The 26,966-nt window shown below is 35.7% G+C and overlaps 1 long non-coding RNA gene across 4 annotated transcripts in view; it reads right to left on the reverse strand.

The window, feature by feature from the left end:
• The window catches only part of LOC150099820 (uncharacterized), a 607,255-nt gene that overhangs the window by 231,962 nt on the left and 348,327 nt on the right, over positions 1-26,966 (reverse strand). For all 4 annotated transcript variants that reach the window (XR_016549418.1, XR_016549421.1, XR_016549420.1 and 1 more), the window contains exon 6: positions 2,899-3,056. This is a non-coding gene — a long non-coding RNA (uncharacterized LOC150099820). The remainder of the gene's footprint in view (positions 1-2,898; positions 3,057-26,966) is intronic.

Raw genomic sequence — 26,966 nt, forward strand, 5'->3', positions numbered from 1 at the left:
TGGTTTAATAGAGGAGTGATCGGACTTGATGTAATAGCACGTGATAGTTCATAACACGGTTATAGACAATAGTACCGAAGAATTCAGTAAACTGGAGCAAATTTCATATCGTTTGTGCGATAGGATCATGGAACCATATTGTAATTCTGAAACATGTACGAAAAAAATACGTTTGGCTGTAATTTCGAAATAATCCGAAGCATGCAAAACATTATGTTTTGTCAAAAAACAAAAGATAGCTTCAAGATGAGTCGTTGTAAATGATTGTAGAAACAGGGGAGATTACATTTCTCAATGCATGAAAAAACTTGCATTTGATGAATATTTCATGTCTGCTGCTTCAAAACCACTTCCTTTATCAGACATTCTTTTTAGTTTCACCATAAAAGAGAAAACAGTTAAGCTTTTAAAATAAAGACCTTTCCAATTCATCTGTCTGTGGTTGTTTGTTATTGGACTGCTCTGAGCACTGTTTTCTCTGAGGATTGGTTTTGTTAATCGAGGCAGACAGTTAACGAACACTAAATCCATCTTGTAACACGTTCTTGTCCCAGACGTAACATCTTTCTAGCGAGTTAAAACCTAAAGTCAACATCGGTCCGGCCCGACCAACAACGAATACATTTGCAGATCCGCATACAAAATTAGGCCCCGTATATCATAACACGACCGGATAAAAAAAAAAATGACTAATCGCAGCTCAGTGATTTGAACCACAGTTCCCCCTGCATTCCCTCTATTCTAAAATAGAGCACTTTAATCAGAGAACTGACAGGCATACCACTGCGCTTCTACGTCCAATCATAGCCTTATTCCTTAAGGCTTGCGTTTGTAGGTCACAAAGCGGAAGCTCAATTTATGTCGAACTAGAAGAACAGGAGACACGGAAGAGCAGAAGGTATGGGTCATTGTCACAGCTAAAGAGACGGAGTTCTTATTTGCATATCTGACCTATCCACCCACTCTGCTTATAGGCGCGTGGCATCCATCCATTAACCCATGTCAACGGTGTATGACTGGTAGTTGGCCGAACCCACCAATGTCTCTCTTTCCACACACACAATCGATAGATATAGCTGTCTGACTCAAATGCAGATACCATCCTTTGTGGGGGGAGGGGGAGACTTAAGAGCACAGGAGGGAAGCTTATGTGGGATCTCGGCTAGCTCGTGTTTGGAAGAGAGCGGTTGTAATTATTGCAAGGGACATGATGGCCTGCCTGTGTAATGTGCGCCGGATTTGCATTTTATGCTAACATTAGTCTTGCCCTTAGACGTTTTGCTGTCTACTAAGCAAAGGCTGTTGCTACCGGATATGCTAATGTCCGGGCGGAAGCTTGTTGAGCCGTAACTCTTCTACAATGTCCTGAATATAAAGCAAGGGAACTTGGCCAGATTGCTCGTGAGGATGGAAGAACATAAACTGATAATGTATCATGAAATAGTTAGAGAGTAACAGCTTAAACCTAATATCGTTCGCATTTTTGTAATGGCGAAAACTTGCAGTGGCGTCACATATCATTTAAAAAAAATGCTGAATCCCACGATAAATTATTTGCATGAAGAGTTCTAAAATTGTTCTGAAATTATGTTATATACAAAACACATCTGCCTTTCACCACCAAAACGACATAAAATGTTTAACCCATAAGCATTCCCATTACGGTATAACTTTATCTCATAAAGAACCCTCTAAATTTGAATTGTAAACGCTAGTCTTGTGCCCACACCTTTGAAATTTCCAACTAGCTAATATAAATTCACTACACGCCATATTTATCAAGTCCCTATACGTAGTGTATTAAACTAGTCAAATATTAAACACATAATGGTGTTCTTGGTGACTGTCAATAGGAAAATTATTGTATTTTGTATTCATAAGGCTTTTTATTCTCAAAAAATGTAAGCACCCAAGGAGTTTGTTTCATAATTTTAATTCTGTTGGCGGTATTATAATAATATATTGAGACTTGTTTATCCTCAACAATGCACTCAATATACAGCAAGTATACAAATTATGCAACAATGGTATTACAACAATATGTAGATGACTGGGATGCAACAATGAGCTACTATTCGAAATGTAACAAGTCTATTCACGATTAACAAATTTATTCTTCTGCTTCCAGTTTATTATGTGTGACTAATTTGCCATTACAAACTGATTCTTTTGCAAATTACACGTGCTAGTTTGTAGTTGTGCACATCTGCATTCATTTGAATACTTGGGCAGCATTTGGTAGACTTGAGCGTATCGTATTTGCTTTCCCTGTAGCGACCTGAAATTCAATGTTCTCTTTTCAGGGGGATACTTCCATCATCAATATATTGTAAATTCTGTCATGTTCCTACTTGCACTTCTTTCTTGTTATACGAAGATACTGTGGTCCCTGGAGAAGCAAGGAGAAAGGAAAAGAGACACAGCTCTCTCACAGTCCGGAAAACTGTGACGTGACATCTACGCAAGAATTGATCAATAAAATTTGTCACGCCACGCGAGTTCTTAGTGGACAATGTTCGGGTAGACCAAACAACTTCGCAGCGCAATGACTTCGTTTGAAGACCAGGTCGACAACTTCTTGGGTTATTGCAGTTTATAGGCTGAGAATGTTGCCTGAACTTAGGCTAAGGAGGGAAGTAATTAATTGTTTCTTTCCCCATTTTCTTAGAAATGTGACAATGTAATCTAACTTCAATAACTTCTTTCGAAATAAAGTGAAACATGCTTCGTCTAGGTTTGCTATTAATTGATTTCCTTGTATTTAAGCTATTTAGCTATTTTGATTGTCGTTACAAGATTAAAGTACATACATTTATTGTGTTAAACTGACTGGAAAAAAAAAAAACTATAAAAAGAAATTCCAGAAAAAATATCTCCTACGACTCCAGGTTGGCTCACCTTCAGATGAAAAGTTTCTGATAAAGATTGTTTGTGGCATTGCTCAAAGAACTTGATGCTATTAACCTCATTAACAGAAACCGCTTGTTCGAATATACTATAAATCTTCATCAAAAACGAGTTAAATGTTTTAGCGTCATAATATAACGAGATAGTTGCTGCAAAGAAATAAAAAAAAAAAAGTTAGTAAAATCTAGGTAATCTTAAAGTAAGTTAAATACATTTAATTTACACTTTTATATTAAAAAAAAACAATAATGCAATCAAATATACAAATACACCTTTTATTTATTAATATAACATTTATAATAGAATGTGAGAAGTGATATCAAATTTAATATATTTTATATATATATTTATATATATATTCGTAATACTTTTCCTTATTATGACTTAAATTAATAACTCGGCAGCGATTTTAAGTTACTCATTTATTTATATTAATTAATAAGAATCAGTTTTGGCAAAAAAAAAAAAAGACGCACAGAGCGAGTAGAAAAGAACAGAATAAGAAATAGAAGTGTTTTTCAGACTGTCCCCATTCCTTTTACACGTTTATGTATGACATGCAAAACACTTGAATGCAATAACTTTTTTTTTAATTCTTTTGGGAACGAACTTATGAAAACAGCACACATCCAACTCAAATTACAACTTCCTGGTTTTTTCACATTATTAAGTATGTACAAGCAAATTTCATTCTTTTGTTTAGCCGTGGGATGTTTTTCATCTCATCGGACGGAAAATCAGACTCCTCAAGAAAATATCGTATTACCCACCTTCTGATTAGGAAAGCAAGTCATGATGGAAATCCTACAGAAGGACTTTCCTCGAGTTGCTTGCCTGATTCAGTTTCTGAATGCAGAAAGCCGTCTATCGCGTCTCCCTGCTCTGCCTCCCTACTGAATTTCAATGCCGGTGGAGACCTTCTGGAGGGAAAGCGGAAGGCACAGAATACAGAACAGAGACCTCAAAATGCATCCGATTTTTTCCATTGCAGTGAACACACGAAATTCTGTGAAAACAACCGGCCCCCCCCCGCCCACTTTCCTTCCTCTTCGTTTATCATATCCATAACAAATATCATATAAAGAATACCAAGTCATCCGTTCGCTGATTTTTCGCAGCAGAAGGATGCTCTGATTTCTTATTTACAGTAGAATCTCCTGTCGGAATGCTCAAGGAGGTTTTTCTTAGCCGAATATCTCTCGCCAGAACGAAAGAAGTTGGAGTACTAAGTGGGAATATGCACCATACGTCCTAAGCGCGTTAGAACCCTTCGTTTTGTCGTGACAAGGGGTAAATAAATACGGAGTACTGGATTCCGTCTCATTTTTATGCAAATACACAGTTAACCCGGAGTTTACATCGAAATGTAATCACGTCATAAAATTTTATTTTGATTGCCTGCTGTTATTGTAGTTTACAATAGTACTGACTGCTGCTACTATAAACTGATTCGGTATTATCATAAAAAATATATGAAAGTTGTGAATTTTTCTACATCTTTTATTCAGCACGCTTATATTTATATGTAAAAATTGAATACTAGTTCGTACGATAGAGAAAAATAGCAATAAACGTAAAATGCATTTTAAATTTTTTACACCTAAAAACGAATTTCATAAGAATATTATTAAAATTTAACATCAGGTTAGTAATTCATGGCGTGTATAAACATTCTCCGTATTTTCTGATGATTTCTATGTTCATAGAAACTGAGCTTTTATTTTATTTCATCTGATTAATATATATATATATATACAAAAAAAATGTATTTAAATATGCACTTAAATTTAATTTTTGCAAACACACTTAAGAAAAAAACTAGTCGTAAATAGAACTCTGACAGTTAAATTGACTGACTTAACTGTTAAAATGATTTCTCAATATCATCAACATTTAATTTACTTGTGCAAATAATTCCTCGATTTTCTCAGAGAAAACAAAAAAAAAAAAAAATAAAGAAATAAAAAGTAAAACAAAAATCTTTCTGATGACGTAAAAAACATGCAGTGAGTACGCTATGCATTTTGAATATATTGTCACGGAAATCGAAGAGTCATATCGGTGTTCGTCGACAACAGAGGAGAGATAATTAAAAGTTACTCGAAAGTGAGTATAATGCTTTTAAAATATATCCCCGTTTTCTGTTTGAGATATTAATGTATTTCAACTACATTTCATACAAAGTTCGTAGTAACAATTTGTGAGTCACTATTTACACTTTCTTCAGCGATTATAATAATCAATATTTACATAAAACAATGGCAGTACTGTTGCAAATATTCTGAAAACTCAACTGTTCATAGATCCTTAAAATAATTGTTCACTAACTCATATTTGTGCGCATGCGCGTCCACTCCATTCTAATTATTAGATGTCAAGATGAAGACAGTTCAAACGAAATCAACTTATTTGTGAAAAATGCGAATTTAGTGAATCTTCAGACTATTCCACCTGATAATAAATGTGATATAATCAGTTTTAAAACCCGAAACGAGTCTAGAAGCCTCCCTAGGGATTTCAAACATTTGTTTGGAGAATCAACAATTTCCGTATCGACTCATAGTCCGTACTTTAATCTTGGATTGATATTTTCCTCTTTGGAGTCATGTGAATGAAATTATATATGCCAAAAGAACTTTATTTACAACAATTAAATCACAAAATTGTTGGCCCACGCAGGGCAAACCCTGAGTTATAACGTTGTACATATGATGAGCATTACATAGAACTATTTTTTTAATAAATAGTTGCATTTAAAATGGCCCGATTCTGTTATAATTTTATATTACATATTAAAAAATTAATTAATCTGCCTTCTTTAGAAATAATGTGGCTAGTTTTCATTCTGAACTGTTATGAATTTGATATAAATAACGACACCCTAAACTATTCTTAATGTTAATATAATATATAAAATAAACTAGGAAAGGTTCATTGCATGCTTTCAGGGATTATTCTTTTCATTATGTATGCAAAAATATATAAATAAAAAAATAATCTGAAGAATGAAATTTACTGATCAATCAGATTTACATTTTACACTTCCCTCGCAGTAATCCAAAGATATATCCCCCCATGCATGCATGCAACATGTGACTCTATTCAACCTTATATCCCTTTGCGCATTGACCAATGCGTCCCGCTAATGACATTTTAACCGAAAACACAAAGGGGCAGCGAAGCCATCCCCAGAGAATGCTGTCTCTCGGAGCACGTACTTCTCTACATTATCCCCTTTTAGGTTAGTCCACCGGGAAATTTTGCGTGCGATGGACACAGAATTAAACCCATATTTGTTTGACAGAGGGAGAAGCAGATCTGGTTGTAGTACGTCATCGCTTCTGTGTAGCTTCCCTGTACTACAGGGTCAAGCAGGTGCCCGCGTCCCAGCCCTCCATCCCTAAGTTGGCACAGCAACTAAGGCCATCTGTGTGCGTTATTTTAAATTCTCAAGGGGAGTTTTCCTAATCTTTATGGAGACACTTCTATGCATAACAAGTAAATGTGAGCAGTAGGTTGAACAAGGAAGGCTACAACGATACATCAGGTTTCTAGGAATAAAACAAATCAAAATATTGAATATGTACATTTAACAAAACCTATTCAAATTTTAAAAATCGCATTTTGCACTATTCCTATGTATTTTTTTATGTGGAATGATTAAAAATAAATAAAATATAATATAAAAAATAACGTTCTCCAGGTTTTGCAATATTTGCTTTCTATCATAAAAGGACAAAGGCTTTTGGAAATAATTTACGAAATGTAAACTTCCATTTATTTAATTCATGCATCAGCATTGCATATTTCATAAATAAATCCTTTATTGACTTATTTCCCTAAAGTATTCCTCCCCCCCCTTTTTTTTTTGTAAATCGGTAAGCAAACCTCCACAATGAATCACCGATAGTTGAGTTCATGGCTATTAACAATTTGAAAACTTTAGGGAAAGTTTCAATCACACATCTCGCAGTCCTAACCCTTAAGGGATATATTGCCTGAAACAGAATTGCAGGAATATAAACCAGTTTCGTGTGGGAACCAAAAACTGACTTACTTTTAATCTGGAAGAGAACTGTAGGTATTTCAAATACAATAGAAAACAAAGAAATTTATATATTAAATGAAATATTATAAAAACATACGTTAATTTTCTTTTATTTTAAAAGAAACCTAGTTATTTTCGAAGATATGAACGTTTATTGGAGTACACCATTTTTTTAAATAGATGTTACAAATTTAATAAAGCTACGCATTGTAGTCAGTTTTATAAAAAAAAGTCCTTTTTAGGACTTCCAGGGTAACAAATGGCAATGCTGTAGCCATTGAAGTTTTAACTGAGGCTCGGCTATTGCCGTTATCCAGCCATGACTAGAGCTTTTTTCTCAATAACACCCCATCCACACAGATTTTCTTCATTCAGATGACGGGATAAAGAGTCAAGGACTCAGTCCATCGCCCAGTTCTTATAAGAACTCAGTTTTATAAATTATAAAACGTTGTGTGACGTTTAGGTAAAATTTTAAAGCCTAACGTTTGATGATATGGCTGATTCATTAACAGTGTGGGAGGGTGAGAGACGAAGTCACAAAATATATTGGGTCGAGCTGATAGTGGAACATTTTAGTCAAATTATTTAATAAAACCTTGAAATATATTTTCTTCCCTAGTGAAAAATACAGAAATCTAAAAATGGTACATTGTTTCTGAAAGTATGAGTGATAATTTGAATCGATTTTTGACATAAAAAAGTAAATGCTTGCTTCTTTTGGTAACCATCTCGAAGTTGCTTTTAAAGCAGCTATTTTACGGTAAACGTAAATCCAAATCATCAGAAGAAAGTAATTTTCCGATTGCAACCTGCATTATTTATAGGGTAGCCATTAGAAATTGAAAACGGTGTGTTAAACAGGCTCGTTGTAATCATTTCGCCAGAATTCAATGTTCCAAATGGGACTTAAGTATTCGCCACTGTTGCGGTAATGTCATGCAAAAGCCGATAGCCAAGCGGAGATTTTACTGTAATTAGAAGTTCAGGGAAGCCTCATGAAAATGACAAGTACGGTAGTATTTTTAATTCCGATTCAAGCGATGAGGATGCATAGCGGGTCTATTACCTTCTCATCCCAATGCGAATATTCCGACACTTTTCCTAGAAAAATTGGAAAGAGTAAAAAGAGCCTTAAAAGACTATGAACTCAAGTGATCACTTCGTTCTGAGCCTAAGCGCCCTTTTCTCTCTAAGCTTAAGGTAGGAATATTGGCTTAAAAGACTTTTCTGTACCCAAGTGAATGCAATTCTAATAATTAGAGCTTACATGAGAGGTGGAATTGCGAATACGAATTGGAAAGGCGAAAAGCTCATAAAATGGCTGATAGCTACCAACACGTAAACAGACCCATAAACGATGGCCATTACAAAGTAGCGAATACCCATCGAAGTCGGTGAGAAAGCAAAATGACCCTGCGGTGTAAGTACTTAATGAGTTTTATACGGAAACAAAACACGCAATGAATTGCTTCCCGGAATTCTGTATTCTCTCTTTGCGTGATAATAGAAAGATAATAAACTACAGGGTACTCCAGTTTGGAAATTTATTTCCAAACTGATTTGGATGGTTTCTTTTTTTGCTACTGAATAGTGTGTGGCATTTCACTAGTAAATGTAATAAATGCCAGTAACAAACATATAATAATCACTAGTATATCTGTTTTTTTCCCTTTAATACGAGAATCGATCTAAACATTTTGAATTGGTCCACCAAGTGACAGTAATAGTTAGTTCAAAGATTATCCGCTAGGTGTACAGTAAAGCGAAATTTGTGACTATTTGTAGTGAATAATACCTAATAAAGAAATTGATTTGTTCTTCGTAATTTGAGCTTACTTACTTAAATTGCATTAATGCATTACATTTTGTACTGAAAGTTTTTGGATGATAAATTATCTTTCAAAAAATATATATTGAGTCGAAATAAATGATTCGATTAGGTTTTCAAACTTTAAAAGTAGAATAACACCTATTCATAAAACTAATACTTTATAATTATTAATAAATATGTTATAATTTAAATAAATATATAAATATAGGGTTGGTCGACCGTGAGATGCTGTGATTAATACCCTTGGAGGGTAATGGATGGCAATGCTGTAGCCAATGAAGTTCTAACTGAGGCTCGGCTACTGCTGTTACCCTCCTGCCACGGTCAGAGCTTTAATTGCTCGATAACACCTTATCCCTACACTGTCCTCTACAGATAACGGGGAAGATGAAAAGCATTCTTGCTTCGCCCCTTTAAGCCAGTCCTTATAAGGACTAAGTAAATATAACTGTTTCATCAAGGCGCAAAATTCTACCTGAATTACCTCATGTGGCCCCAATACTGTTCACAACTTACGTATCAGACATCCCTCTAAATTCGAGAACAACCATTACGGCCCTTTATGCCGACGACACCGCTATTCTAGTAAGGTCTCTCAGCCCTCGCCTGGCAATCACTGGACTCCAAGGAAGTATCAACGCGCTGGAAAACTAGTTCACCAACTGGGGGATTCAAGTAAACCCCCTCAAAAGCTCAGCTATGTTATTCTCTAGAAAAAAGGTCTGCATCAAAGAAGACATCTTGCTGTCTGGTCAAAAGATCCCATGGCAATCAGAGACCAAATATCTTGGGGTATTACTGGGTAAGAAACTCCTTTTTAACAAGCACATCAATCGCATTGGCTCAAAGACTTCCAAAGTACTAGCTCAACTTTACCCAATGGTCAACCGCAAGAGCAAACTGGACTCACAAAATAAATTACTGCTTTACCGGATGGTCATACGTTCAGTCATTACCTACGCCTCACCAGCATGGAGTCACACTTCAAGATCAAACATTTCAAAACTACAAAGAATCCAAAATAAGTGCCTAATAATGATTTTAGATGGTTTATCAGAGATTCATCGAGAAACCGGCATTCCGTACATTATCCTCCCTTCTCCGCGATCTCGCAGAAAAATTCTTCGTCAAGTCAAGTTCACATTCAAACCGGCTGATCGTACAAGCTGCCAATTACAACGAAACAGAGTTCTACAAATACAAAAGGTTATTCTACTCCCAACTGATCATACCTAATACAACTGCCCCCAGAGGGCGAGCTTAACTGCTAATAAAACTCCCTTTCCCAAATAACGTCCATAATATACAAAGGGGAATATGAAAAGCACTCGTGCTTCACCCATCCTGACGGTAGCGTTATTTAAGTAAATATATATATTAAATATATATAATTCAATATATAAAATTTAATATTTAATTTAATTTATATATATATATAAATTAAATTAACATTGGTATTTTGTGGGAAAGTTAGGATTGTATCGGTTATGATCATTGCAGAGGAAATTAAGATATTTGGACATAAAAGACGGATTAGCTCTCTTCAAGTTTACCCTTATCATTCCTCTCCAAGCAAGGTGGAGGTTTTTTTTTTTTTTTACTAACGAAAAGTATCGTGAAATTCTAGTTAGTGCGCTATGCAGATAACTCATTTGTCATGTAAGATGCTATTAGAAATTTTTGTGCGCGAGTTCCTAGTAATGGCTGCGTGGAATATAAAAACTGGAATATAGCGTTTATATAACTTATGGTTTTAGCAATTATGCATTTGATAAAATGCTGTTTTGTAGTGTTTCATTTTGCTAAAGAAACCTTAAAATTATATTCCTAGTAAACATGTAATAATACACAGTTCCGTAAGTCCGAAAAATCCGTAGTTAGTTTTCGACAGTGTAATTTACAAGCCGGTGATCTGATGGTGGAGCATCTCCCGATTACAACTTTAGAATACAAACAAACACCGCACAATTAACAGCGTAGAGAAGAAGAGGCGACAACAGTGCAACACACGTCTGGACGGTGCTTCCAAAGAAACATCCAAAACACAAAATCCCCAAAGGATAAATTAAAGCGAGCACCGTGCCACAAGAAAATCAGCTGGGATACTCAACACACAATTAGGTAAACGTTCAAGCAACAGCTCACAAAGGCAAATCGCCCGTATAACCGGTGCTTTATTCCCAAGTTGACTGACAATAATAGGAACTGCGAGGCTTGCCTGTTTCTATTACTGTTTCTTTGAGTTGCCTCTTTTAAATGAATCAACAAAGTTGTTCTCTCTCCGCATTTGGAGACGGTTGAATCGTTCTGTTGTTTACCCTAAAAATATTCCAGCATGCTAATTGAACGGATAAATATTTAAAGACAACACTGATAAACAGAGTTTGTTCGACAACTGCCAAATCAAATCGTTTATGATCACAATCAAAATCAGTAATTAATCAAAATTATGGTCAATAATTGCTAGTAACACAAATTTCACTTTTTAATCACAATTTTGATTAATTAGATAAATGTTGATCAATTAAAACCAAAATCGATTTATCAAAATTGATTTTTGATTTGCTAGTAATTAATATCAAAATTTATTTTTGATTTACTAAACAAAAATCTTTTGCCGTCCAAAGTTGCTGAAAAAAAATCAATGAAAAATGATTTTTGAAGAAGTGTGCCTAAAAAATTCTGATCGGAGAATTTTTAGCATATGAATAGTTATCCCTGAAGTGACCAGTAAATTAGTCACAACATTGATTGGCTTAGAAGACCAGTCTCCTTACGGACACTGCCTTACATCGCTCATTAAACAGGTGGAATACAATTTTAATACGCACACACAGATGATCCAAGTGTCAAATTGGAAGCAGGATTACTTGCTTGTATCAGTAAGTCTCATTATCATGAGATTTGGTTACGTACGTAATCCCTTTAGTACTGAATCCTGTGCCCCTGAATAAAGAAGGCTGTGGGCCATCATCATGCTTGACATGTCCTCAAAGGGGATACATTCTGAATGTAAAAAAAGAGGAATGGAAGATGAAGGTCCTGCTGCTATGAGCACTACAGTAATATGACGTCGGTCACTTCAGACCTCTAACAGGCATTGTGGTGACAATTCGGTAGGTGATGAAATACATCTACTGTTTACGGGCGAGCACATGCAGTAATATCAAACTATGACCCAACTTCCACTGCCATCTCTGATTACGCTGAATCAGCAAACGTACATTGAAAAAGCATCAGTAGAGTGCAACCAACAACATGTTGTGATTTATCACTCGAACTACCTTCCAACGTTCTTCTGTACAAATAAAACCGATAAGTAACTCCAGTCGGAATTCCGACTTTTAAGTTGGAATACCAAGGTAAACACTAATCGTGGAGTTCGCCATTTTCCAAGTGTTCATATAAAAAATCTTATAAAAACTTTGGAAACTTTATTAATTCTCGGAATTAATTCAATTTTAAGTGGGAGATGACTTTCATCGCTCGATGTGATGCGACCGCCTCGCTTACTGGAGGCCTAAAGTTGCTTCCGAAAGTTTCATGCTTGGTCTCTTAGAGCAGGGTTTCCGGACTATGTAAAATATGTTAAAAATTATTTAAAATGATAAAAAATAGAAAAAATATCCCTAGGCTGTCCCCAGTACAAAAGGTTCGCTCATAACCTTTTGTGGGCGGGGAAAACAAAAAAAAGTTATTGATGGGTTCAAGGAGACTTTCTAAATAATATAAAGCGAATATTTAATCAATGAAATTCCGGTTCGGATAAAAAAATAAAAAATAAAAACAGGCGACCCATTCAAGTATTATTTTAACAACTTGAATTCCTCCAATATTTCTGCCATATTAACAACAATAAAACGCTAATGCAATTGGAATAGTTTAGTTTTGAACTCCCATAACTGCAAGTAAGACAATCAAGAACAAAAATATAAAGTGAGATGAAAAATCTGACTCTTCGTGACCAACCGCTCCGATTAGGCATCCCCGCTCTATAACCAGCCTTCGTTTTTCTTTGGCCTATCACTTTCTAAGTCGTGGAACTACCTCTGAATAATCCTGACGCCAATTTCCCTTATTTTCATACAAATGGCGTTCTTTTACAAACCGGGCACGTGGATCTACCGAATACGCCTTCTGCTTGATGATTCGATGACAGCTGCATGATCGCCGTCTCCGTTCATGGTTGTGCCATCGCCTCGCTTTTGCCATCTGTTCTTCTCAATTCTTCTCTCTCTCCTTTTTAAAAAATAGATCTTTTTTCTTTTACGATCACCCGTCACGGTGGTTATTAAAGATAATGATGTCGGGGATGAAGTTATCTCCAAGCTGACGTCCACCTTTCACAGAAATCGGGGCATAAGTAAAGAAAATGGAAGAATCAACTCCCCCCCCTCTTCTTTCCCCTAATAAATCTCCCATCGACATTATAGAAGAGTTGTGTTTGACAAATCTGTTTATACCTAAGCCTATTGTTCGGTTAATAAATAGCTGACAATTCAACAACAGAAATCGTATCTTGGGGAAGGAACTCAAATAGCAGACACAAATGTTAGGTCAATAACAAAATAAAATTTCACCAACTACTCGCAATTCTACTAATTACTGAAAAATTTACGACGGTTTTTATTTACGTCTTAAAAGAAATTTCCACACATTTAAAGCTATTGTGATCTTCCTCAGAAGTTCAACTAATAAAAATGAAAATCCAAGTCAAGTATTTAATAAGAATTAAAAGGACTTAGAAAAAAGCAGACAATAGTCAGTGCATTATTCACAAAGACAAACTAGGCTCATTGTAGAAGACGTTTTTCAAGATGATTTGAAAAGTATTATTAAGAGAGACAGAGTCATCGAAGGAAGCCACATACATACTACACACACCAGCTGTCATATACTTATTCTTGAATTCATTCGCATTGCGTACACACACAACATCCAATGGCACTCCATTTCAATCACGCACCACCCCCTGAGGGAAAAATCTAACTCTCACCCCCTTCTTAGCGGCCTTCATTCTCAGCTTCCAAGGATATCCCCCTTTTGTCCTTTCCCCACTCTCCATAAAATGAAAAATTCCATCTACTGAAATCCTTTCAAATCACATCAACCCTCTTTCTCCTGTGTCTGCATCCTACAAATTCTCAATCTGTCTTCATAATCAGTATTTCACATATCTTATATCATTTTTAACACTCTGCTTTGCGCTCTCTCCAAATGATCAGAATCACAACGGAAACCAGGAGACCAGACCTGCGCACAATAGTCCAAGTGAGGTCTGATTGAATATTAAATTAACCTCGAAACAGTAATAAACTTCCGAATTAGATGATGCGATGAATTAAGAGTTTTGGGGAAGTTAGTATCCTTCTATTAAACAATACTAAAATTTAATTCTATAGTAACTACTCATTACTATTTTTTTAAAATTCACATATCAATTGAATGTGAACCTGTTCACTACAATCAACTATCTTTTCTTTTCAATTCAAGTTCTAAAAACACTGAACAGTACGTAACATTCAATCTAGAGTCGTTCACGCTTTTTAAGCGCTATCTTGTGACATAAATACGAATTTTAGTATTTTCATCATGCTGCTATTGAAAAAAGGCAACCACAAGCGATGAATGTTTGATCCAGAAACATTCTCGTCTTCCCTGGGGTTTCAAATTTGATGCGATATGTGCAATGTAATTTTTATAGCCGATAAACAAGGAAACATTGATATATATCTGGGATATCATTGATGTAATTCCTTGAGTATTTAAAGCAAAAAAAAACTTTGTATAAAGATGGGTATGAAGATAAGACATCTTAAAAGGCGAACTCTACGTTAAAGGTTTAATTTAGAATTAAGAGTCACCAACTTTTTCTCATCATAATTAAACTGAGGTGTGCTTAAGGGTCAAAACTGTATAACAGAGAGGAGACCTCCACATAGCCTTTGAAGGAATGCGGAGAACCGATCAGCGCTTCTGACCTAATGTCCAACTTCACCTTCTCGTGGTGCACCCTGTTAACCTGGATACTGAACGAACGAGGATGGGCTAGAAATTTGGAATTTATCCGACCAAATTGCATTCTTATTGGCTTAGAACGAAATATAAAATGATGGTACAACATGACAGAATAATTAAACTTAATCTGAAATTTGAAAAATAAATTACTTTGAGAAATACACACCAATAAAGCTTTTATAGTAGTGTTCAAAATGTCTGCCTTCTTCTTCAATTAATGGGACAAGTAAAAGGCAGAAGTAATGCTCAAACCGGGTTTTTGTATGTGAATGATGTTCATATGTAACAATTTTAAAAAAATTGTGGGTTACACACAATGCGGTTCGGAAATTCCATGATATCCCTCAGAAAGCTGGTTGCCGTTACAGCAACCATAAATCAATTGGGTGTCACTCGTTTGAAAGCCTGACGAAGGTAAACACGACCAACTCGATAACAAACAGAACCGAACATTGCTTATAAGCTCCAAGAAAGCCTTCGTATCTAAACGAGATGCTTGTACATTTAAAGCAGCGCTGCTGTTGCTGGCGATAAGATCGCGAAATGACCATCTTCAGATGAGACCAAACAACGATGACTAATTCTTTTTACCCTAAAATCACTTAAGTAAGCAATCAACAATTCTCAAGATCGGCTTATTCCTGCCTTCTTTTCACCATAATCTACTATATTGGCAAATTGAAGTTAAATTCTTTTATTTAATAAAAAAAAAGTTGTTTAATGGTAACTGCGTTTATATATTTCTGTTTAGTAAAATCAAACAGACCACCATAATCCAACCGTGTTCTATTTTAAGTTTTATTTCATGTGTATTGGCTTTGAAAATTTATATATTAGCTGGTCCTGTAGCAGCAGGGTGTACGGAAGTGTCTTTTTCGTGGTCTCTGGGACTTATGTGCAACAAGAACCTATGAAAACTTCACTCTACAACAATCTTTTCTTGGGATACTGGAAACATACACTGACTACTCTGCCATCTGTATACACAACCACAACACTGTTTATTTATATCACGATATGTCAGCGGGAGGTGTGGATGAATGAAGATCGAAATAGCCTGGTATTGTAAGTAGTTAGCATTTATTTATTCATATGGAGTTTCCTCCTTTTTCTCCCCCCGTCCCTATTGGGGCGAGTTAAGCCCCCTCATGGGAGGGTTAAGTATTTATGGCTGAAGAATAATTAATATAAAATCCTTTTTTTTTTTGTTTTATTTAACTCGGCCGACTATATAAGGGTGTGCACTTTGCACCATACACAAGTTTTACACCCTCTGTCCAAAACGAAACCGAACTTTTCGAAAATAGAAGAAACTACTGACGCCACCTGTTGTGTCTTTTTGTTGTCGAAAGCGGCAACCTTCATTAGTGTTGTGTCAACTGGTTATGACATTTGTTTCATTAGAAACCGAGTATAGTGCCAAGAGTGACTGTGTTTTGACGAACGGTCGGCCGTCACGATATTCATTACGTACGCGACGAATTCTCGCTATCAATCACTTTAAAACTTCGAGATAAAACTCACCATTGACGTTTGGCCAGGCGGAACGAATTCTTTGTGGATAATGCCCTTGGAATCGTAGAAACAAATCAGCACTGTCTTTACTTTTGACTTCTCGGATGTCCCTCTTCTGGTGGTCTCCACTCAGCACTCTTGCGCTTTGTTTCGGGTTCATACTTAAAACACCACGTTTGGTCGTCAGTAACGATCGTTTCAAGGACGTTTGAGTCCTTACCAGCGATTTTAATGAGATTCTTCCATTGTTCAATTCGATACATTTTTGGTCGTGGGTCAACTTGTGGGGAACAAATCGCGAATTCAATTTACGAAGACCCAAACTCTCGGTCAAAATGTTGTGCACAGTTGATTTTGGAATCCCCAATTCATCATCAATCAATCTCACGGAAGATTTCGGGTTTTCTTTGATGAAACCACTCATTTTTGGATGTTGAACTTCGCTCAGTCCAGTGTTTGGACGGCTCGGCTTTCCTCAAGAGTCTCACGACCACTTTTGAAATCGCTTAAACCACTCGTAAACTCGAGTACGGGATAAGCATTCATCACCCTAAGCTTTTTGATGCGTTTCGGTAAAACTTTTACCAAGTTTAACACAAAAGTCAATCGCAGCTCTCTGTTTGAAACGCATTTTCCGACCTTTCGTTAAAACATAGTCACTCTTGGCATTATAACTCGGCTTCTAATGAAATAAATGTCATAAACAGTTGATACAACACTAATGAAGGTTGCCGCTTTCGACAACAAAAATAGACAATAGGTGGCGCCACTAGTTTCTTCTATTTTCGAAAAGTTCGATTTCTTTTTTGGACAGAGGGTGCATTTCTTAGTCGTATTTCAAAGTTTCTACTTCGCACTTGTAAATATTTAAATAAGCAAAGTGATAAGTTAAGAGCTGTGTCCGTGTCATTGGTGTGTAGGGGAGTGGACTGAATTCTTGTTACACCTTAATTTACTATCTACTTATTCTAGGACATCAGGCTTATTAAGAAGGCCTCAAAGATTTCTGAAATTCACGAGATACTGCAATGTTGATGATGCCGTGTCATCGCCTTTAACTGCATTAAGATGAATTTTGAACAGCTGCAAGTCAGTGCACTCATTAAACTAATTAAGTTTATACTCCTGCCATACAAACCCACAGCATCCATTCATATTCACTGCATCATCCAAGCCGTGTATTTTTCTACGTGACAGCATTTCTATTCTACATAAAAAAAACATCATTAATAATTTAGTCTGCAGTTAAGAATGCTCCAACGAATGAATCCACAATGTCAGAACATTCCAATGTAAATACAAATGAGAACGGTCCTGATTGGAAGACCCGAGAGAATTCAACGCATAACCTCCGAAAAGAAGATTAAAAATTATAATGCGTGCGACAATTTCCCAACAAATGTCTTTTATCGCATGATGTACGCTGATCATCGAAATCATTTCCACCACCATTTTTTTATGTATATATTTATGTATTTAATTCTGGAACTCTATATAATGCATGATGTTCGATGAGAGCAAACAAACCAACTTTCAGAATCTATCATTAAATTGACATCGATGCTATTCACCAAAATATGATTTCTCGGCATGTTTAAGAATATAAATCACTATGAAATGGATGAATCATATTTCTCCCATTTTAATCAGGGATGAGTATAGTGGCAATTGGATGATAAAGATAAAAAATTATCTATATTAGATTATCTAAATCAAGTGGATATTAAATCCAGCATTATTTCAAAGCCGAATGCAGAAACTATGAGTTTCGTACGAAATTTGATCAGAGAGCTTACGGGAATACCTCCGCCGGCATTTACGAGTTGCCCTAGCGCGGACTTTATAGAAAACATGATCGTTACCCTATATTCACATTCTATTGGTCTTTTTTTAATAAGGTTTCACTGGCCTGACAGCTGTTTCGAACTGGTTGGTTCTCCTCAGAGGCCATGCAGAAACCTTAAGAGAGAAAAAAAAACTCTCGTTCGGTACCAAGGAACTCGAACGGTGCGTCAAGTATTTACTAAAAATAAAGAGCCAAAAGGCTTCATTTCGGCGATGCAAAAATTATCTAAATCAAGTGGATATTAAATCCATTTTTTGTTTTTATTTTAAATACACACCGACCGAGAGTTCGCCTACGAAAAATACTCCTCGCCGACACTTCGAGTTCCTTAGCGCTGAACGAGAGTTTTTGCTCTCTTAAGGTTCTGCCTGGTGTCTGAGGAGAACAAACCAGTTCGAAACAGCTGTCAGACCAGTGAAACCTTATCATAATGGACCAATAAAATGCGAATATATGGACGCTTCTGTAGCGATCATGTTTTCAATAAAGTCCGCGCTAGGACAAATCGTAAATGCCGGCGAGTGTATTCCCGTAAGCTCTCTCTGGTCAAATTTCGTACGAAACTTTCATAGTTTCCACATTGGACTTTGAAATAATGCTGGATTTAATATCCACTTGATTTAGATAATTTTTGCATCTCCGAACTGAAGCCTTTTGGCTCTTTATTTTTAGTAAATATCTCTATTACATGTCTAAATATATTTTACGTTGTATATTAATAAGTTATCTAATGTATCTTTATTAAAAAAAACAAAAAAACTCGGTCCTTTTTAGCGAGGGGCTTATGACAGACATTTGACGAGTTTGAATTGTTCCACGCGTGCTGAAATATTTGCTATGATTGATTAAATTCTAAAACCTCAAATACTTTTTGGTCACATGATTCCAAAGTTACATCAATGTCATTAATGGCTCGCATTATTCAATTCACTGACTCCACGTCAATCTCCTTGCATGATTTTCAACGTATACCCTTTGCTATTTAGGAACCTGAAATACTTGTCAAACTCTGAAGGGTTAAAGTACTTAATTTAGAATCACTGACCAGAAGGAAACCAGCCGAAACAGTAATAAATGTTACTACGTAGAATGCCCGAGGCTACTGTATGTGGTTGGAACAGTGGGATTTGACACGACACACTTAAAATTTCCCCCAGAGGCCAAAATCACGAACGGCGAATTCGGTCGCATATATATGCTTGAATTATAATTCAAGCATATATATGTCTGATAATTATCAGTCATATGCTTTCGCCGAAAGACATTCGACTGGAAGACTCGTGACTGTATCGCTTTGATGTACAGTAACTCAGAGTCCAGTGAAGCAGAACGTAGTACTGTCTGCCAGAATAATGTACAAAAAATTTTTGATTCTCCTTAACAATAACTTTGTACGTATAGTATGAACTGTGTCAACCCTCTACTTAGAATCATACGATTCCCTAAAATGATTAAATGCGTGTCAATTGGATTTGAGTAACTACTTCTTACACTCGCGAAATAATAGCTATAATAATAATCATTACAAATTCTGTTAATTATTTCCCTAACTAATTTATATATCGAGCGATCAGAAAGTATACAACAAACGATCCGTGCAGACACGAGTGCTTACAACACAACCGTACAATACCATTGACAAAGCAGAGCTAATTACTATCAGAAATGCAAAGCTAAAGCGATGATCAAGAAGGGTATGGGATTGTATGATGCGCGCGGAGAAATCAGCTATTGCAAAGGTCAAATTTCACTAGGTAACAACGAATTACACGTAACGATACAGCGGCAATGAGCACACAATAAAAGAAATCCGCATGGTATTCAAAAAGGGAGAAACACACTATTAGCAGCAAGTAGATGGAAATTCCCGAAACATACCGAATGCTACGGGCCAATAAATCAACGGTAATCACTTCTAGAATAATGTGATGGACCATCGTTTGATCAATGGTTCCAGAATTTAGTTAGGCAATTGGTTAACAGAAATACGCGAGTCCATTAAGAGAAAATAAACAAAATAGAAAAGACTCTGCTTACCTTGTAGCCCATAATATGTTTCAAATTTTATGTTTCAGTAAATGGAAGAAATAAATCGTTCTCTCATTCGAAATAGGAAAAATGGTATTCTTCAATAAATCGACAGTTTTGTACCGTGCATCTTTTTAATCGCTAGTACGGATGAAAAACAACAGAAAAACGAAGAGTCTTTCAACTGAGGTTCATTTATGAGATATGAAGCGGAACATTTGATAAGAAATAATGAAAAAAAAAATTCTAAAGATTTGTAAAACAAAATTGAAATTTGGAAATCTTTGGAAAACACATTCAATCGCGAATTGATCTAAAAGAGAATCTTAGATGTTTAATCTAAAATTGGAAGGTGAAGTTTTTTTGCATCAATAATCTACAGAGGATTCTGTAATTAAAATCTATAACAAAATACTAATTTTTCTCAAAAAATAATGTTTTAAATAAATGCATAAAGTTTTTGGGGATAATAATAATCCAAAACAGTCGAGATTATTAAGTCGAAGGTTGAGAAGAACGTATTATCGTTAAAACTGAATATCTATCCACTGACCTGCACAATAATGATGCCGAAGAGACGAAGGTTGTGATTTGTTTATGCCAAGATTAGCTTGCGCTACAAATCCAGCCATCAAATGTTGCAGACAATTAAAGAATATCATTAATATGCAAAAGAAATAATAGTAAAATAAAGGAGTCCTCTAATATACGAGAAGTACAAGGACCAGTTTGCAATCGTAATATAAACCATAGACTATAAAATTTGGACTTAAGAAACCAAATACAATCTTGAGAGATTTCGTACGTAATCACTTGAGTCCCTCCAAACTTTTGCACGGCACTTTGTACAAAAGAAGGAAATACAAGAGTTTGCGAAGTAATAGAAAATATGTTAAATGGAATAATAACCTTGCTATCGAACAAGAGCTCAAGTTGCAGAATAAATCCCAGTGGAATGGCGAGTGTGAAATGGTAACACACAAACAGGACTGAATTCTGACCCATAAACGAAGTCAGAAATTCCGTGATAATCAAAACACTTTTTGGTATCCAGATTGGACAAGATTATCCTGGATACCGATGTCTTTTTGGTAAAAAAAAAATTATACTGTGTGGAATATTAGGTACATTTTTGCTAAGCTTATTAATGCAGGCGTTGGGATGATAGAAAACATTTATGCCTACAAAAGAATGATTTCTTTTGTTTTAATAACTTGTCAAATGAAGGTGATAGACGCGATGCAATTCTTACTCCATGGGAGGAAAAAAATCGACACGAAGCCGTGATCTGAAGTTCCTGGACACAAATGCAAGTGTGCTATGGGTGAGAAAGATTTCTAGTGCTTAGAGAAATGATTTGTAATTTTAAATCACTGCTGATAACTCAATTTCTCCTCTTGATGAATTGGGGTAACAGATGTACACCAGTATCTCTCACCATGATCATATCAAGAAAATAAAAAACGGAACAAAAGCGACTATTCAAGAAATTCCAAACGTTTGCATGACTAATAGCCAGAGAACCTCAAAAACCGATATTTTAAACTGGGTATCAGGAACCAAAGTTATGCCACTTGTAAGAGAGAACGAAGAATGTGCAGATGAGTAAATTGAGATGGATGAAGATCATGGAAACTGATAGTTGAGTTGCATTTAGTAAAAGTGTGGTTTTGATGACGGAAATAAACGTCGTGATTAGAATTAAGACATTTGTGGAATGGATCTGAGGGTATTAAAGGGATTTGCGTTTTGAGGCGAGTTTTTTTTTCTCTCTGCTTGCCTTTATGTTTCACGTTTAAGGTAGGATGAGGTCTGAGAAGCTCCACTTGAAAACTAATTCCCAATTGTGGATAATCCTCGTCCAAATTCACGAATATCCTATCCCTGTTTAAATTCTGCTAAAAGTTCACCTTCTCAATTGATTATTTCAAGGCTTTTATAATTTGCCAATTGTTTGTACGCGGCAAACTTTTAAGACAAAATGAACTCATAATAGCGAAGTTGTCACATGCATTTAACTGCAAAAGCATTCACCTTCGTGTGGCACTAGCCACGGCTATTGAAAGGCCTTGCAAATAACGAACAGAAGTGATTCAACTCTTTGTATAATTTAAGCGGAATAATCATTAAAACCCCTGACGATTTACAGCTACAGAGAATGACTGTCTGCTTAAAAATAACCTCAGTCTACAACGCAATCGATGGTCTACCTCGTGTTAATTAAAGTCGGCTTTTGATGTTAGAATCCATTGGAATTAAAAGCTGCAATAACAAATTGGGCGGGATAGTTGGCAGGAATTTTTCGCTTAAACATTTACTCATGTATTGTGATATACAGGACAATTATGGCATTCAGTTAATCAGAATTTACTGGAGAGCAGAATCTCTGACGTCCCTATGTTATACATTTGTGTAAATCGCATTAGCGTATACCATACATTTGGGATATGTTTATTTCTTTTTGAAATTTTATTTTTCAACTTTTAGAACCTTACGTTACAAAGGGGATAGGGCAATAATAAAGTTAAAGCGTATTTTAGAAGTGTTTTGAACCTGAAGTAGTTCTCTACCTAGAACATCTGAAAAACGGGCTCTGGGGGCAATTTCAGTTCTCTGGATGGCGACGAAATCCAGAGGTTCCTCGCATCAGTATAACAATTTCACATTCATTCACTCCGTATTTAGTAAACTTCAATCTTTCACCCGCGCCTTCGGCGTTTGTGTATATCCTTTGAGTTGCGAAGATAGAGGTTTGCTATTAGATATGTTTACATCGTTCAAATCGTCCTTGCTCAGTTTCAGCAGTTGAATAGATGGCGACCTAATGTAGTAACGAACGAAGGAATAATTCCAGTGATCATTCGCGTCTCCTTGAATCGTGTGACACGCAAGGCATTATGGGTAATTCTGACTTAATTCTACCATTAGCTTACTGACGAACACTTTAATGTGCGGCTCCTTAAAATCCCGTTCAACAGTTGAAAGATCAAATATTTTCACGCACAAATATCAAAAGATGACAAATTCGTTTAACTTAAGTGCATACTGTTTGCACCGAGCATCTTAAGCATCTGTGATAATGTAACATCAAATTCCACACTTTGTCACGTACTTCCAAAAGGAGAGTGCTGATTTAAGTCGATGAAAAGATGGGTATATCAGTTCAAGAACTGATACAACAGTTTAGGGGGATCAGAAAATAAGCAGATAATTATGTAACAACGTTTCCAATGTAACCACAAGTTACATAATTAGTAATGTCTAGATACGTGCTACATCTTCCAAACAAAGAATTCGAGATCTCTCTACATCATAAATATCGCTTTTAAGCTAAAAGAATAATAAATAAAAAACATGATATTTTTTGCGCGCGCAACTACTAAATGATGACACCATTTTGTAATAACTAGTATTGTTATGCCACCATTGTTAGACTAACTATACATAACTCTCAGGTGCATTTTAAACAGTTTGTCAGGATGAGGAGAAAATGTACAAATGGGAAAATATAAGTGCATTTCGATACATACATTACAAAAAAAAAAAAAAAAAAAATTGGATGGATTGTCTTCTCTAAGAGATATATATCTCTTGTATACCATGATATTCTACAGATCACTGTTCCGGTAGCGAATATTCTGTGAACGATATTTTGATTTACAGCGCCTCTAGCGGCAGTGCCAATAAACAGTCGATAAAAGAAGCCAGTGCTATCTTAGCGTGGCCAATTCTACAGTTGATCCATCTGTTTTGAAAATAAGGTTATCAATTTTAAAAACTTAAAGAACAGCTAGTATAAAGTTCATGTAATAATTTAACGGTGAATCAATGTTCTTGAGGTGGAAGTGACAATCGGTAACGTTAGAATAATTACATTTTTCTAAAGTTATATTTACCATAAAGAAAAATTAAGCTTCTGAAGAATACTTAGGCGTCTCCGTATTTTTTTTTCCTTTTGTGGCAAACCCAAGAATACATTTTACCTATGGAAGGAATAAAAACTGCGGAATAACTTCATGGAGATAGCGTGCTAAGTTCGGAGGAGGAGGAAATAGTCTGGGGGTAATGGGGCATGTACCCACACTATTTCGCGTGTACAGCCGGCATACAAAGTACTGCGACTGGCCAGAAACGAGAAACGAATGAGCCTTGAAGAACATTAAATTTAAAAACGATGACCGCTTTGATTAATTTGGAAAATAGGAACGAGTGAAGGTGGGAAACTTGTTAAGTTGATTTTAAGGAAATGATATAAAGTCGGTTTCGAATATTAAGACAGCGATAGTGTCAGGTCGTCGAATAAATAATTGACAGACTGAAAAAGAAAAAACCTCGGGGCATAATTCAATATGCTGTCTAGAAAATTTAGTTCATGCAGTTAATACTGTTAGCACCAAGCACGTACGTCGCTGCATCTTGACACTTTTATTTTATTTTATATTTTTTTCGTTGTATTGTTGACATTAACTTTTAAGAATGAGCTTCGAAATCTTAAAAGTGCAATCTGTCAATTTTTATACCTTGCGGTCATAAAATCTGTCTGCTAATCCATACCGAAAAGAAATGCAGCTATGAAAGGAAAATCCATCACCACATGTTAATAAGTGAAGAGACTCATTTATGTATTTTGTTCAAACAAAATATATTTGGTGTATTGTTAATGTACGAAATATTATTCTGATCTTACAAATACTTTTAGTTTATTTAAAAATAATCGGATCTTCTTTTTCATAAATAATGATTATTAAAATTGATATTTTTATACAAATGCATTGTAATAATGCATTTAGCAATAATAAACGACTACGATCAGAACTAGTTTTATTGTGGTAATCAGAACATTTTCTAAGGTAGGAATTATCAATATTATTGTGTTAATTGAAAAGTTAGAAGTTATAATTAATTCCATTAAATTAATGTTGTTTTTTTTTGTTGTTCATCAGCATCAATTGTTGCTTTTACCAGATAACATCCGAACAATTTGGTTATTTGTGCTATCAAACAACTCAAGAATTTGCGTCTTCTTAGCATGTGAAAAAAAAAAAAAAAAAATAATAATAAATAAATAAATAAAATAAAATATAGAAAATCTCTAATTATTCAAAAAATCTTAAAAAATAAGTGCTACATTTTATAATTTGTTTTATGTATCTAGCATAATAATAATATACATATATATACACACACACATACATATGTTAAAGATACCACGCAATTTTAAAAGCTAGGTTTTTTAAATAATAATACTGTTTTATTAGTATTTTTAACACACACACACACACACACACACACACACACACACACACACACACACACACACACACACACACACACACACACACACACACACACACCATATTTTCGCAATCAGGAATATATTGTTAAGATAAATAATATAATAATACTTTTTTTGGGGGGGGGACTAAGTCCTTGACTCTTTATTCCTTCAACTGATTGAAGAAAATCTGTGTGTAGATGGGGTGTTATTGAGCTAAAAGCTCTAGTCATGACTGGGTAACGGCAATAGCCGAGCCACAGTTAAAACTTCATTCGCTACAGCACTGCCATCCGTTACCCTGAATCTCCTACCTCTAAATTCAAATATAATATAATAAAACGTAAAGTCCTTAAAAGGACTGGCTAGATGGGCGAAGCAAAATGCTTTTCATATTCCCCGTTATCTGAAGAGGACAGTGTAGGATAGGGTGTTATTGAGCTATATATAAAGCCGTGATCATGGCAGGAGAGTGCCTCAGTTAGAACTTCGTTGGCTACAGCATTGCCATCCATTATCCACCCAGGATACCCATTTTAGTCGCCTCGTACGACATGCATGAGCTACATTGGGGCTTTTGTTAAAGTAAAGCCAAACTCTAAAAATTAGGACGATCCCTAGACCACTCTATATAGTGGCCGAAAGACCGTTCAACTCAGCGTTGGTTCCATTCAGTAACGCCCCCTCCCCACTACCGAGCAAAACCGCTCATATTACAGGGAAAGGCATCCACTGACAAAGCCCCTCAGCGGGCCGTGGGGGAGAACACCCTCCCCGGAGACTCAATATGCACTCCCAGGCAAATCTATCCTACCCTGTTTTTCAGTCCTTATATAGTCCTTATAAGGACTGGCTTAAAGGGGTGAAGTAAGAATGCTTTTCATCTTCCCCGTTATCTGTAGAGGACAGTGTAGGGATAAGGTGTTATTGAGCTATTAAAGCTCTGATCATGGGGAGGGTAACAGCAATAGCCGAGCCTCAGTTAGAACTTCATTGGCTACAACATTGCCATCCATTACCCTCCAAGGGTATTAATCACCGCATCTCACGGTCGATTTAAGGGAATCATATAATAATACTTAAGTTCTTAAAGTTCTTAAAAGAACTGGGCGATGGACTGAGTCCTTGACTCTTTATCCCGTCATCTGAATGAAGTAAATCTGTATGGATAGAGTGTTATTGAGCTAAAAAGCTCTAGTCATGGCTGGGTAACGGCAATTGCCGAGCCTCAGTTAAAACTTCATTGGCTATAGCATTGCCATTTGTCACCCTGGAAGTCCTAAAAAGGACTTTTCCGGGAATCAGGTGTTCATTCCCCCTTCATCGTCCATATAATAATACTGTCCTATTAATGTTTTTAATATATGAAAATGATGCAAAAAATAAAATACTGGATTTATGATATACATATATATCATATGTCATTTGGAAATTTGAATTTCCAAACTATTTTATTAAGACTGCATTTATATAAGCATTATAAGTACTTAATTAT

The sequence above is a fragment of the Typopeltis vanoorti genome, chromosome 14 (genome assembly GCF_054136105.1).
Source record: "Typopeltis vanoorti isolate ZY-2024b chromosome 14, IOZ_Tvanoo_1.0, whole genome shotgun sequence".
In the NCBI taxonomy this organism is placed as follows: Eukaryota; Metazoa; Arthropoda; class Arachnida; order Uropygi; family Thelyphonidae; genus Typopeltis; species Typopeltis vanoorti.